The sequence below is a fragment of the Puntigrus tetrazona genome, chromosome 19 (assembly GCF_018831695.1).
Source record: "Puntigrus tetrazona isolate hp1 chromosome 19, ASM1883169v1, whole genome shotgun sequence".
Taxonomy (NCBI): domain Eukaryota; kingdom Metazoa; phylum Chordata; class Actinopteri; order Cypriniformes; family Cyprinidae; genus Puntigrus; species Puntigrus tetrazona.
Window position 1 is genome coordinate 4,222,706 of NC_056717.1, and position 14,577 is coordinate 4,237,282.

At 38.8% G+C, this 14,577-nt stretch overlaps 1 long non-coding RNA gene across 2 annotated transcripts; it reads right to left on the minus strand.

Moving 5' to 3' along the window:
- Window positions 1–7,793: 7,793 nt before the first annotated feature.
- Window positions 7,794–9,675, minus strand: LOC122323452. 2 transcript variants are annotated; one of them, XR_006247013.1, is made up of 5 exons: window positions 9,494–9,675; window positions 8,943–9,369; window positions 8,707–8,816; window positions 8,581–8,621; window positions 7,794–8,447 (listed from the first exon to the last, which is right to left on the minus strand). It is a non-coding gene; the product is annotated as an uncharacterized LOC122323452 (long non-coding RNA). The 2 variants fall into 2 exon arrangements; XR_006247012.1 differs by having other exon boundaries at window positions 7,794–8,621.
- Between the last annotated feature and the right edge of the window lie 4,902 nt (window positions 9,676–14,577).

Below are 14,577 nucleotides of genomic sequence, written 5' to 3' on the forward strand. Positions count from 1 at the left end.
GTGTTGCATATATTAGTGTTGGATAATAAAATGAATTATTTAAAAGAAATTAATTTCCAGAAGCATCAAACGAGCGGGGATGAGATTAAGAAAAGTGTTTTCCAGCAACATCAAACACGCGACAATGAGATAATTAAAATAAATAATATAATGAAAAATGAAGCAATTTATCATCAAAGAAGTGTCAGCAAGACAAATAATACGATTTCAGCGTTAAAATATCCATCAAAACAGGACGTAAACAAACCAATAAACACATTTTAAACATGACTACAACAAGAGTTTAGCATTTCGTGATGATAATTTTTGAGTTATACAGCTTTGGACGCTCATTTTATTCATTAAGTCACCTTGTTGTGTACGTCTATGCTGCAGTTTCTGCTCTGTTGTAGGAAGGAAGCGTTTTATATAAGTTATTGGCCAAGTTTTAAATATGTTAAGCCTGGTTACAGGTGTCTATACGATCAAAGATGTTAAAATGTCTGCATCGAAAGAAATTGTGATTTTATGTCCATAGAAAGCACATTAAATGCAAGCAAAGTGTCTTCTTTTAAGGTTTTGTCATTCAGCGTAACACAATATTTATGCAACCATTTAAACAATATGCTCATTCTGACATTTTGGTTTAAAAAGTAATTAGTCCTTTAATGTGTCATAAAGAGATTTTTGTTGTAAATATGCCTGATGATTGTTACACTGAAAGACATTTTAGTCGGTTAATTAAGTTAAACAGAAAGCTCTTTTAAGCATATTATTTTTAGTTTCAACCCTTTTTTTGTCTTTCCCAGTGGCTAAATGAGAAAATCCTGCTAGTGCTAGTTTTGGCATGAGCTTCAATAAAATCTCAGTTTAGAATTGATAAAAAAAAAAAGTTCATTTCAATACCAGTGAAACGCACATGAGTCACGAAGCAGGGCAGAGACGTTCTGTTCTGGCAGAAGCGGCGCTGGTTTCTTTAGAAAATATAATATAAGAACACTTCCTGGTTCAATATCGCAAGGACAGGATCTTTAACATTTGAACATTGCATTTGCTTTTGTTTTGAGGGCACGCATAAAGCAAACTTCGAGTCCAGTAAATGTACACACAATACGCTGCTTGGCGTCACCCGGCTTTCCTCAGATGAAGTACGACAGCTTCCTCTGCTGCGGGCGTCACGCGTTAAAGTCTAGCGCTGGCTAACATGTTTAAGTCAAACTGAGTGCAATTTGCTGGTCGAAGACTGTAAGAAATGTCCCGAATTGCACAAAACTGTCGCTGACTGCTGTTATCTTTCAAGTTTGGTCAATTTTGATGAAAAAAAAATTGCCTTTTTCGAAGCGCCCTTAACGTAACAGTTTAACCAAAACTGAAAATTGGATGAAAACGTCCCAGATGCCGATGAGCATGTTTCTTCATGGTAACAGGTTTTTATAAATGTAGCATTACATCGCTGTCTCAGTGAATGGGTGCCGTCAGAACGAGAGTCCGAATACCACACCAGTCCATCAAGGCAAAATCCATCATAAATGCATTTTAACTTGATCGTTTCTGGACAAAATACACAGAGGAAGTCCATCTCATCTTGTTCTCTCACGTCAAAATCCACACACACATTTGTCTAGAACTGTTTTGGACCTCTAAATGCGTGCAGATTTCTCTCCTGATTCAGGTAAGATGACTCTTTCACTGCAGAAATCAATATTTTACATAGAGAACTCGCAAACTAAAAGCTTTTTACTTCTCCGGATGTTAATTAACAGGCCGAATCGTGTGGATTGCTGTCATGTTTTATCAGCCGTTCGAGCTCTCAATCTGACGGCACCCATTCACTTCAGAGTGTGTTCGTCTTTTGGTTTTTCTTGGCAGATATTTCTCTCCTTGTTAGTTTTGGAAAGCGTCCTGGATTCATTGCAGTCTCGGCACCCAGATGACGGACGATTGACAAGACGATGGCAAAACCCCAGAACTGAGCGCTGGAAAAATCAAACGGGTCCAGAAGAGCCCTTCGTTCATTTGCTCGGTCATTTGTACACCCATTAAAACTTTTCCGAATCTGCTGCATGCGAGCTTTTTGGCGGTTGTTCCCCCCCCGCGGAGGCTCCCTTGTCCCTGACAGGTGCTTGTTGAGCAATAATCAGATCAGATGATGATTGTATTAGCTCAGAGAGCGCGCCGGCTTGGCATACACCCTGCATATTTTGCAAATTATATAAGATTATACAAGCCGCTAAAGGGTTTATGGTGACACGCTTTAATTAGGCAACCGCTGTCATCTTTATGCAGCGGCGTACGTTTTCAAAGCGCACGGCGGTTTTTAAGATAACATGACTGCGTGCAACTGATGTTCTAGAACAGAGCATGAAAGTCAAGTGAACCACTGACATTAATTAGTCTAAAAACTGAAAAGAAAAAGAAAAAAATCGAAACCATCCAAATTTCCTGAGGGGGCCCCGTGTCAAATTAACACGAAGGACTGTGAATTTATGAGTGAACAGCTTTGTTCCGCTTGTAAACTTTCATTTTCTCAAATGGAGCCGGAAGCAGGTTAAACTTGTGTTTAGTGTAATTTTTTTGGTAAATATGATTTATCTAAATAGTAGAATATTACAGCACTGCTCATATTCAGTGCATGTGTTAAAGCGCCCTCATTAAAGGTAATTAAAGGCTCGTATTTTGGTTTCGGGAGTCCCTAACAACAGGTTAACATGCATTGCAAGGACCAAAAAAAATGCTATTTTCTACCTTAATTGATCATTTAATTTACATTTTTATTCAGAGCAACATGAAAAGATCAACAAGTGGATGGCAATATGCCAGGGTTTCTTGTAGACGACTCGTTTTAATGACTTACGCCATGTAGTATCAGTTTATGAATATTTAAATTCATATTTCATATCGCTCGTGTGACGAACAGAACAAAGACGCAATCTGCTGAAAGTCTACTGCTCTGCAGCACAGCGCATTGCTTTTCGTGTTCCACGTTGGAAAGAAAAGGAGATTTTGTTCATTTATGCGTTCATATCATTGCATATTTAGACATCCATCAGCTAACAAATGTTGTGATATTTATTATGTAACCGGTAAATGCACTTGTTTTGGTTTTTAAATTCCCTATATAGTATGCACATTACCATATTTGTCTTTCGTTATCGGTAGCTGTTTCTCATCAGACATATTCCCTTAGCATATGTTCCTCTTTTAAAATTGGGTCATCAGCATGTAATACGGTTCCAAAGGATTTCGTTTTTAACCACTAGATGAACACTGCACGATTTTGCCACCATGATACCGGCATCAAAAATAAATGACTTCCATCATAGGGCGAAATACGCAGTGTTACTGTGACAAACTTATCCATCAATTGAATCACGTTACAGATTAATCTCCGATTAAGTACAGCCCTCAGTGCCTGTCAGTGAAGAACCGATATTTCACCGAATACCAGAAAAAATTATTCAGTTTTCATGATGTTAGCAGCATATAAACATCTCAGCCAGACGCCACTTTGGCAGCTGTGACGCCTGATTAAAGGATTCATCTGCCTTTCTTTTTGGAGAATATTAAATCAGCATACGCGTGTAGCTTTTAACTGATGGATTGCCAATTACGGCTAATGCGCAACAGACCAATCGGAACGCAATTTAGAGATTATATCTCCTAGCTTAAACCAGCCTTAAGACGGCTGAGGTGGTTTAAGATGATCTCTCAGCCGAGCTGGATTCCCCCGGTTTAGTTTAGTAACTAAGACTCGCAAACGACTATGTTTTTCTATGCATTTTTAATGAAATGGCATCGCAAAATGATGAGCATTTAGGAATTTATCCAAACCCCACTTTGCCTCAGGCTTTTATAAACACCGGAAGGCCACTGATATCATGCAGCGTAACATTAAAGGCTGTCTGCATGGCTTTCTCTGTGGGATCACGCCATCAGATGAATAACAATAGTGAAGAACAGAGGGAAAAACTTAACAAAGCAAAACAACCGCGTTCACCGGGCTTTACAAAAAACAGAAAACCAACCTGATCTCACGAGCACTTAACTTTTTTTGCTAATTGGGAATTTCACACGAATTTGCTTGGAAACCAGCCCTGACTATATTTTTCAAAGGACTACGCAACCTATGTATTTAGTGTAAGTAAAATACTTACTGTTCAAATCTAATTCTGTTTTATTCAATTGGCGACTTGTAATTGTACTCAAGTATGGTATTCGGGTACTCTTTATGAACTGTCGCTAATGATTTCAAGCAGTTGTTGGAGAAATTACTGCTAACTATTCAAATTAATGTCGGATTATTGTTGTAAATAAAGAACGTGGCATATGACCGTTGATATTTTGCTGCATGCTTTCCGATGGCAGTAGAGCATGTGCACACTTAAACTAAAAGACAGAAGAACATTTGTAAATGAATGAAATGTAAGATTTAGATTGCAATGAATGTTAGTGATTTGGCTCGATAGCATGATGTTTTAAGTCCATATTCTTATAATGTCTTTATGGCAGTTCTTAAGAACAAACTCAACTTAAGAACAGCTCAATAAAAGGTTCTTTGGGGAACCAGAAACATTCTTTTATGATACTCGTGCGAAAAAGAACAGAAAACAAAGCAAAAAGAAAGCATGAAGGTCTTCGGGGGAGCAAGCAAATTATACAGAAATGCAAAATTGATGCAAACAGACTCCAATTCATCCACTTATTTTATCAAACATAAAAAGCTACGGATTGCCATGAGAGCGATGGTGGAAACAGAATTCAGCAAGCGTGTAGAATCTTATATAAGAAGGTAAGAGTGTAAAATATCCTAAATTGGCAGACTGTAGCTGGATTACACGGGCAACTGGAAAGCTACGGTATCGAGACCTAGAGCGGACGAGATTTAAATGCTTTTCCCGAGCGCATAAATCATCCATCCGTCACGAGAGCTCACGGCGAGATGTAGACCTGGTATTTCCCGTTCATGCGGTGTGCTACTCACTGATCCATCCCTCATACCCACACAACCTCCAGCTTCAGAAGGCCATGCTTTATCAATTAGGGCCGTGCCCATTAATCTATTATTCACTGTCTCCGCGCTGTTCTGAAGTCCTCTTTTCCACGGCCAATTAGCCAAAACACATCAGTGTATCCCGCAGACTCTTTTCTCGCAGGCTGCTCCGGCATGGTCCACAAGCTCAGCAGAAACGCCACGGACACATCCAGGGATAGCATCGTTAATTAGCCCTTCTGTTGCGGAGAGAAAATTTGGCCCGGCTCGTCGGGGAGAAACAGAAGTGGGAAGAAAATGGGAAATCAGCTCCAGACGTTGTGTTACGGTGCTGCTGCGGCTGTGTGCTTTGAAGTGTGATTGCTGTAGCAGTCTCACATCCGTTAATGGAGCTCTCCAGCATGTCTTCAGACTCAAACTATGCTGAGATTTTAGAGGTTCGTATTTATCCGTGTAGGAAATGTACTTGTCCCGCATCTTTCTTTGTAATATGTTTCATGTTGGCCACAAGAACTGTTTCCCAAAAATGAATATTCTGTGACTAAAGAACAAGCCAGCTTTCTAGAAATGCTGATAATGCTTGGTTTGGTAGTTATAAAGCATCTACTCTACTGATGTCTGATTCTGCTTGGCCATATTTTATATCCCTTAATCAACTAATGCCTTCATAACTACTTTACTAACCATTAATAAGCAACATGGTTTATAGTGAAACTTGAGATAGAGTGTGACAGAAGTTTCCAAAATACATGATAAATGTTTCTTGAGGAGCAAATCGTCATAGTAGAATGGTTTCTGAAGGATCGAGTGACACTGAAGACCGGACGATGCTGAAATTCAGCTTTGCTTAACAAAAATAAATTACGTGTTAACATATATTTAAATAGAAAACTGTTTTAAATGCAAAATTGTAATAGTATTTAACAGTATAACCGTATTTCTGTCCTAGTAAGCATTATTTCATGTAACATTTAAACATACTGCTTTACCAATCGGGTTAATAAAGATGAATGAAAGCTTCGGAAGGAAATGAGGGTGAGTAATTAATGACAGATTACATATTTTTTTCATTTCGGGGTGAGCTAACCCTTTCAGATCCAGACCATTTTGAAGTTTGACAGACACCAAATGAGTAAATAAGGACAGAATCGATGAATGATAAACAGACCTGTTTAATTCAAGAGACAAGGTAAGGCTATAATTAAGAAATATGTGTAAGAATACAAATTTTTCTGGGTGGCACGAAGCTTTTCTCTGTCTTTACAGGGATACAAAAACAGAGGAAAAGAAAATAAAGCATTCGAAAGGAGAAAGAAGATTGACGGTAGTCTCGAGGGTCGGCAGAAGACTCACGGTAATGAAGGAAAAAGCCAAGGGCTGCTTTCACAGAAACACACCTGTGTCTGTGTAAGGCGGCCCTAGGCTCTGTAAACGCAAACCAATGCGACCGAGGGCCGTTAGCCAACCAGAAACACCGGCAGCGGTTTGAGTTTGGGGATACCTGTTTGCCTGGATGATGGCAGATGAGAAACCTAAAAGCTACTTATTTTTGACAATCCTTTTGGTGACACTAGCTGCACATAAACAATTTACAGCAGCTTTAAAAGATGCAGCTTTATAATTAAACTGTCAGAGTCTACCAACCGCGAAATGCCACTTGTTAACTATAAACCCAATGCCTTCCCTTTTCGTATTACGGAGGAGGATGTCTTTTGGATCTTTCGGATGAATGAAAACACGGTTCTTTTACAAATAATTTGTCCCAAAGGGACTTTTTATTTGGGTCTGAGAGAGGGAAGCATTTGGAAGAAAGGTTATCGACAAATACGGAATGAACAAAAAAGGGGGGAATGCAATGATTTTGGCCATTGTTCTCCACAGTATAGAGTTCACTTTCCTTCCTTGTGCTTTCATTAAGCCCAAACTGATCTGGAGCTCGGGTAATGGGCTTCGGAGAAACCAGCTGTGTAACACATCCAAGGTTGACACGTCCAACGCGCTTCTTACAGCGTCTTTCACAAAAGCAGCAGATGTTCCAGCCGGCTCTCAAGAGTAGACAGCCATATTATTACACATCATTGATCCAACTCTCAAGAGAGATTAAACAGAGCCAGCTCTTCTGGGTCCTTCACCTTTTCATGGGTAAAAATGTCTTTAGTATAGAGTAGAGAACACAAACACGCACGTCATGACTACTTTTAGGTATTGATTCCTGTCTGATGGAGACTTAAAGAGCGCTAGCTTAAAAACTGATAATAAAGAATAATATAAACCTTTGGTGGGTACTGCTGATGTAAATGCAATGTAAAATTAAGCCGAATGGATTAAATAGGGTTTAAAGACATGCTCGAAATTACAATAAATATAAGTATTTCATAAACAGACCTTGAAGAGCAGATTTAGTTTTCGTTTTTCTCCTGTGTCTTGTCTGCACTCATTTCTTATGTTTTTCCTATTGTTTTTAAGTGCTAATAACCCAGTTAAAAACAAGTACACTTACCTAATGTAATTAAAGTGCTCTATTTTCGCGCACTAATTTTGTACTTAATATGTACTTAGATGATCTTAAGTTTATCTTCAGAAGCACTAAAGAGCATTTTTAGCATACTAAGTACACTTCATATGGAAGTGTATTTGTTTTTAACCTGGAACATCATCGATCACCGGCGTGTGCAGATGGACGAGGAGAAGGTGGAAACCATCACATCCTGGCCAGAACTCACTTCCAATAAAGAGCTCCAGAGAGTTCTCGGATTTGCCAGCTTCTACCGCCGTTTCATCCAGAACTACAGTTGCACTGCCAGCCCACTCACAAGCCTCCTCAAAAATAAGCAAGGCAGAATGTCAAGCCACCGCCAATCACAACCAAAGCTTCAGGGAGATTTCTTAATAACCTGCTATGTTTCTGCCATAACTCATCTGTGTCAATAAACCGTCTTAATATTTTACTCGCCTCTGTGTCACGGCCTTTTTCGTTACAGGTGGAGTTAGCTTAAACAGGCTCAGCTGTCACCAGCATCCTTTAAAGTATCGTTTGTGCTCGACAGAAGGAAGAAACACATACAGGTTGCATAAACAGTACAATTTACCACTGTGACATGTACCGCATTTGGAAAGAATCATGCATGCGGAAAAAACCCAAAAAAGTTTTTCGTAATAATAAAGATTCGTGTTGCAATTTAACACAGTTTATACAGGTTTTTTATGTTGTCATCTGATCTATCATCGTATTCATCATCGTGACGCTTAAATCGTGTGATGTGGATGAAAACAGTCAGGCAAAGAAAGAAACGGACGACCATATCGAGAAATAGAATAAACAGTTAATATAGGTTTTTATGTTGTCGCATGATATTTCTTACCTTGTTTGTCACTGACAGCTCAAACCATGGTATGTAGATGGAAAGAGTCACGCAAAGAAAGAAAAATACAATAACGTTACCGTTTTTAATGCATCGCCTTATTCACCGTTGTGACGCTAAAGTAAAGGAGTTAGAAAGAGTAAAGCAAAGAAAGAAACAGAACATATTCGGACATACAGTGGTTTTGCACTTGAATAGTTTTTTTTTGACAAATTAATGCACAAATCTTGTCTTTTATTGCGGTCTTACCATATTCCCCATTGGCGACACTCAAACTATCATCAAGAGCACTGTATAATCACACACACCACAGTTCAGTCAGTGTCTGGGCTCGTATGCATGAAGTGGACTACGAAGTATTACTGAATGACTTACCTCGCTACTTCCCTAGTGTTTCTCCTTAAGTCCCAGTTGTATCCAGTGTCTCCGTCAGCGTCCTCTGTGGTTGTGGTGCGTGTTGAAAGGATCTCGGCCTTCTCCGGTTCCTGGAAAAGATAAGGATTGTGCTCAGTGTCGCTGTGATTCCTGTTAATGACGCAAAAGGACCAAACGCTCCCCCGAGACTTTCCACGCTCGTGTGTGCAAATAAACATTATTGTCTTTTTACCTACCTCCTGTGCGAGTCTGCTTCCTTTACACACATGACCTTTCTAACCACGTTTGTCATTGTGACGACTCAAACCATCGCACGCAGACGGAAGAGTCATGCAAAGGAAGAAATAAAAGAACGTGTTCAGACATAGCGATTTTCCCAAATTATCGGTTCGTGTTGGAACAAAAACAAAACAAGTAATGCTGCGTTTTAACACAAGTCAGTTATAAAATGTAAAAAAGTGTAAATAATAAAAGTGTTTTACTGCTGACCTTTCTTACCGTATTTCTCGTGTTGATATGTCCAGATGTGGCATGTAGTTAGAAAGAGTAGTACAATAGAAAAAAACAGACAAACATGTTCAGAAATACAGTATTTTACCAGAATTAAACGACTAATACTATTTTTGGATGTATGTGAGAACTGACCCTTAATCGCTCTCTAGGCTGTGGTGACGCTCAGGCCGTGTCGTAATGATGGAAAAATCATGCCCGAAACAATCAGAAGAATGTGAAGATTTATATTGCACTTCAACTTAAGTTAATAAAGATTTGTAATGACGTTTCTTACCATGTTTGTCATTTTGACAACTCAGACCATTCCATGTAGACAGAAGAGTCATGCAAAGAAAGAAACAGGAGAAGATGCTTAGAAATACAGCGCTTCTTGGTTTACTTAATACAAGTAATGCTGCGTTTTAACACAAGTCAGTTATAAAAATGTATTCACATATGTAAAACATTCAGGTTTGACTTTTACTGCTGATCGTTCTTACCGTATTTCTCGTTGTGGTATGTCCAGATGTGGCATGTAGTTAGAAAGAGTAGTACAATAGAAAAAAAGAGACAAACATGTTCAGAAATACAGTATTTTACCAGAATTAAACGACTAATACTGTTTTTTGGATGTATGTGAGAACTGACCCTTAATCGCTCTCTAAGTTTGCTGTGGTGACGCTCAGGCCGTGTCGTAAAGATGGAAAAATCAAACAAACAGAAGAATGGGAAGATTTATATTGCACTTCAACTTAAGTTAATACAGATTTGTAATGACGTTTCTTACCATGTTTGTCATTTCGACAACTCAGACCATTCCATGTAGACAGAAGAGTCATGCAAAGAAAGAAACAGGAGAAGATGCTTAGAAATACAGCGCTTCTTGGTTTACTGAATATAAGTTTTTGGCCTAGTCACATGACAGCTTAAAAGGTTCTTGCTGGAATTTAACGCTTATACGGGTTAATGTTGTTTTGTATAAAACTTTTGCGATTTAACTAACCTTTTATTGCTGTTATACGTTTGCCACCGTGATGCTCAAACCGTGACATGTAGATGGAAAAAAATATGCACGGAAAGAAAGAGATGAACGCGTTTAGAAATGCAGTGAACTTGCCCTTTAAAACAACCTTATACGGCTTTTAATGTATTCATATAGAGAACATTCAGACTGGCTGTACCTTATATTTCTGTCAGACGAACTGCTTTACTGTGCTCCGATCAAACCGTGGCATGTACATGGAGAGAGTCAAGCAAAGAAAGAAAAGGTTATGTTTGTGGATACAGTGGCTTTTAGAGTAAAACTGTATGTTGCACTTCAGCAGAAGCTAAAGGTTTGTTGTATTTTTACAAAAAACAGTCAGATTTTACTGCTGCCGTGTGATCTTACCGTATATTAGCCCTTGTGATGACTCGATCCGTGTCACGTAGTGGGAGTCATGCAAAGAAAGGAACAGATGAACATATTCAGAATAAAAATGTTGCAGAGGTTAACAGAGGTTTTGGGGCATTTGGTTTTATGTGTTCGTATTTGACTTATCTTTTATTGCTGTCAGGTGATCTGTCTTCGTATACTGACCATTGTGACACTCAAACCGGGACATGGAGTGGGAAAGAGTAAAAAGAAAGAAACTGATTGGAAATACGGTGATTTTCCAGAATTAAAAGTTCATGATCAAACTTTAACTCAAAAAGTTAATGCAGTTCTACTTGAGATTTGACGTACCTTTTATTGCTGACATCCTTACTGTGCCATTTTGATGAAAAAAAGCAGTGAAAGAAACAACAACACAAATTTAGTGAGTTTCCAGAATATAAAATGTATGTATTTTCATGCTATACAAATTAGCGAGTCTGTTATCGTGGTCTTTTCTTGACTTGCATGGCAAAGACATGAATAAACGAAGAACATGCTAAAAGATTTCCAGAATTATTGTATTTTATAAAGACTTATCTTCATAAACAGTCAGATAATCTTGTCCTTCCAGTCAAACGCATGATCCAAAGTGATAAACTGCTGCTTTTTTAACTCCAATATCATAAACTCATAAGTCAACGCAACATTCTGTTGACCTGTAACCATAGCGACAGCGACTACGTCATATATTAAAGATGGCAGCGTCCGAACCCGTGTATTTACATTTACTTAGAGAGTACCCCTATTACGAGTAATCAAAGGTTGATATTTTGGTTTTGGGAGTCCACAGAGTATTGTTGACATGCACGCGAGGTCAAAACACTTCCAATGTCTTATAATACGCATTTATTTTTGATTAACGGCTCGTTTTTTCCAAGCCCCGCCTTTGCGTGACGTCAGTCTGCTGTGATTGGTCGATCGGTCTGTTCTCGTTTGAATTCATCAGCCCGAAGAGTCACGCCTTTAATGTCTTAATATCAGCGTCTAGTGGCGAGGAACAAATTAGCTTTTTCATTCAAGATCAACACAAACAGAGCAAGTGGGCGGGCAATATTTAATAAGTGGGCGGGCAGAAACTGTTACACACTGCATTAAAGGTCATTTTCAAAAATCCATAATAAGGCCACTTTAATTTACCTCTTTATGAAACAAAATATGTAGGCTAATTAAGCCTACTTGAGTTTATATTTTTTTTGCTATAAATGTCTATTTAAAAATACAGATGAATTTAAATTGATTAATTAAAAAAAAAATTATAAACGTAAAAAAAAGGTTTCATCCAGAGGTTTTGAACAAATCTCAATGCACGAATGAGACATTAAATTTTAACAATCACCGGTCGCCACCTACTGGCATAATGTGGCATTTACAATCTTTATTTGAAGAAACATCCAAAGATAAATTACTCATTTTGATCGTGGCTTCCTCACTATTATATACAGTATATACACTTTACCCATACCCTATTTATTGGATCAGAATTTGTAAATAATACCAGGGTCACATGCAGGTTTTTGTAAGCCTACTGAGGTATGAAAATTGAGATTTGTAGTAGGGTTCAGGTGCATACTCAAAAAGTTAGAAACGGTATCCATTTTCACTACTGCCCTGGCCATTGCCTGTTTGTGGAGTACTCTTTTGGATTGTCTTGGATATCACTGTTTTGCTGTTATGTGGACCCGGCCTGTTTTTGACTGCGCTCTTTATAAGCCTGCACAAAAAAGTGGAGGGTTCCTTTAAACCTCTCGAACGGAATAGCTTATCATTTCTCTCTCAGCTCGTCCATCATCCGTCAGCGTTCGGTCGTGTGAACCGACAGTCGGCCTCCTCTCCCGTCTCTCTTCATCCATATTCATGCGAAGCGTCTCACGAGCCTCCGAAGATCAAATCTGCTGAGCTTTTCTGGCGCTTCAACTACAGATTGAGTCTCAGATTCTCTTTTTGGAGGAAAACATGAAAACATACTGCTGAATAACGTGAATGCAACACACGTATCGAGGGTCGCGGTTTTGTACTAGTGAACATCTCCTTCCTTTGCGTCTCTGTTTTTTAATCCACAGTGGATTGGTAATATGCTCTGATGTCTCTGAAACAGAGTGTTTTGGTACTGTTCGTTTCGGGGCCAGCAGCGTGGGTCTGGTGAAGGAGATATGCGCGCTTGCATTTCTCACCAACATCCTCTGGGCCGTACGGACACCTCTCCGCTCGTGCATGCTCTGGTAACACTGCGTCCAACTTACCAACCAAGACAGCTCGAGCAGCACAGCGCACGGTCGATCATTTACATCAGACAAACGCTGCCTTGATGAGAACACTTCTCTGGATCGGTAAAGCAGTCATCCGAGGTCTAAAAGTGGATACTTGTGAGCAGTTTTCCACAACTTCTGTGACGTAGTCAGATATAATGATAGCATTAAATGAAACAGGTAATGCATGCATTGCACGTATTGAAGGATATATTACGGTCGTCACAACAAATTATGTTTTATATGATAAATAATATCGTGTATTTAAATATGACGGGTTCATTGTAAACACTGTGATTATATCTAAAGTGGACATCCAAGGTAATGTGAGATCTTTACCATCTGAACCTAACCTCGTCGTGTCAACGAATGGAAAAACAAAGCTGAAAATTATAAAGAAGACTCAAAATATATGCAGCTTTGCACCGCTGCTCGTGATTGAGTCAGACAAATATACACATGCACCTTGAAAATCAGGAGCAATAAACGGGTTTTCAGCCAGGGGTAATAACAGAGGAGCAGTAAACGGCTGCATGTTTATCGTAAGGCTTTTTTTTAGCATTAAATAGAATTGTGTTGTGTAAATGAATTGCGTGTAGAGTGTTTTGCCGTGTTTGCTCTGCGCGACCCCCTCTGCACGGCTGTGCTGGTATGTCCTTATTTACGACACAATCCCGGCACAGTTAGTTTTGTCCCACTGGGATGAGGTTTATGGTATTCACATAACTCCGAAAGGTTTCCTCATTTCGAGCCGGTGTTTCTGCGTGGATTATGGATGTTTGCACACCAAATGAAAAGGCTTTGAGCTGAAGCTAATGAATATGTCTGTTTGAGACTTTAGATGTGCATTTCAGTGGACTGACTGTCTGGGTTGATTACTTACAAATAGAAGTCCATTATTAAATCACTTTTGGCCCAGCTTGTTTATGCAATTTGGTTTAAAAATACAAGTTTTAGTGTTTGAAAGACAAAATTGCGTTTATTACTAGTTGATTCGGTGTTGAAATGATTTGAAAACCCCTCTTTTTCTTGTATTTTATTTTATTTATATTTGATGCTGCTTGTAATGCAATGTGTTTATGTGGTTTAAGTAAAAAAAAAAAACACACACATTATTATTTATTATACATTACATCATTTTCCGCATACTGTACATTATTGCTTCTTCTCTAAGCCCCGCCTTCTGAAACGGGTCGATTTGTACGAAGCTCATCGTTCTAAAAAAGCCAGGTGTGCTCTGATTGGCCAGCAAAAATAATATTGTTCCGACCCAGCAGTTTGGGTCAAATGTTTAACCTAACTTACCCTGATAGAGCGACGATTCCTCTTTAAATCCAAAATACATCAATTATTACAAAAAGCCTTTTTTAACATGTTGGTCCGGATGATCTTGATTCTGGATAAACTTTCTGTTTTAGGGTTAAAGAGGAACTCTCTCAACCCAAAAAAATGTAATCATTTACCGAGTATCCTCCTCCTATTCATAGTGTGAAAAATATCACTTAATATAAGTAAATGGCCACCGTTTAATGGTCACCAACATTCTTCAAAATATCTTCTTTTAGGTTCAACAGAAGAAACAAGCTCACACAGGTTAGGAACAACTAGAGGGAGAGCAAAAGGTCACGTTCATTTCACCACCCATGACTTCTGTCTGCGTGTACCCGTGAACGGTACATGTTACAGTAAAAAAGTCTTGTTTTTATTCCTGTCCAA